Consider the following 2,513-nt stretch of genomic DNA (forward strand, 5'->3'; position numbering starts at 1 on the left):
TGCAGCAACACTGATGCAACTAGAGATTATCATACTAAGTGAAGTAAATCAGACAAAGACAAATATCATATGATATCACTTATATGTGGAATCTTAAAAAAATGGTACAAATGAACCTATTTACCAAACAGAAATTGAGTCACAGATATAGAAAATAAACTTATGGTTACCAAGGGGAAAAGGTGGGGAGGGATAAATTGGGAAAATGGGATTGACATATACACACTACTACATATAAAATAGGTAACTAATAAGAACTTACTGTATAGCATAGGGAACTCTACTCAACACTATTCTGTAATGACCTATATGGGAACAGAATCTAAAAAAGAGTAGATATATGTATATGTGTAACTGACTCACTTTGCTATATAGCAGAAACTAACAAAACATTGTAAATCAACTATACTCCAATTTAAAAATTAATTCAAAATATGTGGAATCTAAAATATGACACAAACGAACCTATCTATGGAACAGAAGCAGACTCATGGACATAGAGAACAGAGTGGTGGTCACCAAGGGGGAGGGGGTTGGGGGAGGGATGGAGTGGGAGGTTGGGTTGAGTAGCACCTGAACAGATGTAAGCTTTTTTATAGAGAATGGATAAACAACAAAGTCCTACTGTCTAGCACAGGGAACTATATTCAATGTCCTGGGATAAGTCATAATGGAAAAGAATATTTTAAAAAGAATGTGTGTGTATATATATATATGTGTATATATATACACATATATATATATAAAACTGAATCACTTTGCTGTACAGAAGTATTACCATAACATTGTAAACCAACTACACTTCAATTAATTAAATAAATAAATCCTCATTACAATTAAAATGAAAAAAGAAAAAGCATTAGCCTGAAAATTCCACTGGTCAACAGATTTTTGTAGAATTTTTCTGCCCACCACACCAGCTAAAGACTAACTAGAATGTTGAATATAACAAAATGCTCCACTTTCACAGAAAAGGAAAGCATATAGCAACCTAACACTTATTACAGTAGTTCTCCCTTATCTGAGGTTTTGACTTCCATGGTTTCAGTTACTTGAGGTCAACAGTGGCCTGAAAATATTACATGGAAAATTCCAGAAATAAACAATTCCTGAGAGGAGACTTGGGGGCCATTTTGTGAAAAGGTGAAGACTGAGCAGTTGTGGCCACGCTGCCGACCTCGAGCAGCAGTCGGCTTCTCCACGTAGAACCTGGGAGTAGGAGATTCAGAACCGAATCTCTTCTCCCTCCTGCTCCTGTGAGATTTCTTTGATCTTCAGCTACATTTTTTCAGCTTTGTGAGGCACGTTACCATCAAAGACAATGGCCAACAATGTTACCAATAAGACAGGTCCTCACTCCATGAACTCTCGTGTATTCATGGGGAATCTCAATACTCTTGTGGTCAAGAAATCTGATGTGGAGGCAATCTTCTCGAAATATGGCAAAATTGTGGGTTGCTCTGTTCATAAAGGCTTTGCCTTCATTCAATATCTTAATGAGGGAAATGCCTGGGCTGCTGTGGCAGGAGAGGATGGCAGAATGATTGCTGCCAGGTTTTAGATATTAATCTGGCTGCAGAGCCAAAAGTGAACCAAGAAAAAGCAGGTATGAAATGATCTGCAGTGGAGATGTATGGGTCAGTACCAGAACACCCTTCTCCATCCCCTCTACTCAGCTCCCCTTTTGACTTGGACTATGACTTTCAACGGGATTATTATGACAGGATGTACAGTTACCCAGCACGTGTTCCTCCTCCTCCTACTGCTTGGGCTGTAGTGCTCTCAAAATGCCAGCGTGTATCAAGAAACACCTCACAAAGGGGCAAAAGTGGCTTCAATTCTAAGAGTGGACAGCGGGGATCTTCTTCTAAGTCTGGAAAGTTGAAAGGAGATGACCTTCAGACCATTAAGAAGGAGTTGACCCAGATAAAACAAAAAGTGGATTCCCTACTGGAAAGCCTGGAAAAAACTGAAAAGGAACAGAGCAAACAAGGAGTAGAGATGAAGAATGATAAGTCAGTAGAGGAGGAGAGCAGCAGCTCCCTGAAGAAAGATGAGACTAAGGTGAAGATGGAGTCTGAGGGGATGCAGATGACTCTGCTGAGGAGGGGGACCTACTGGATGATGATGATAATGAAGATTGGGGGGATGACCAGCTGAAGTTGACCAAGCATGATGAAAAACAGGCTGAGGAAGAAGAGGATGACAGAGACAGCGCCAATGTCGAGGATGACTCTTAAGCACATAGTGGGGTTTAGAAGTCTTGTCCCATTATTTCTTTACCTAGGCACTTTTCTAAGATCAAAATTTTCACCAGATCCCTCCTCTAGTATCTTCAGCACATGCTCACTGTTCTCCCCATCCTTGTCCTTCCCATGTTCATTAATTCACATTGCCCTGTGCCTAGTCCCATTTTCACTTCCTTTGATGCTCCTAGTAGTTATGTTGAGCCTTACCCTGTAATTTTTGCTTTTAATTTTGATACCTCTTTATGACTTAACAATAAAAAGGAT

The 2,513-nt window shown here is 39.8% G+C and overlaps 1 pseudogene across 1 annotated transcript; it reads left to right on the forward strand.

The window, feature by feature from the left end:
* The first annotated feature begins 1,291 nt into the window (after nt 1–1,291).
* LOC309971386 (heterogeneous nuclear ribonucleoprotein C-like) lies at nt 1,292–2,240 on the forward strand (annotated as a pseudogene). Its single transcript has one exon. The product of its transcript is annotated as a heterogeneous nuclear ribonucleoprotein C-like (transcript).
* Nucleotides 2,241–2,513: the final 273 nt, after the last annotated feature.

Source organism: Leucopleurus acutus, assembly GCF_964270905.1.
Source record: "Leucopleurus acutus genome assembly, chromosome: 14".
Lineage (NCBI taxonomy): Eukaryota > Metazoa > Chordata > Mammalia > Artiodactyla > Delphinidae > Leucopleurus > Leucopleurus acutus.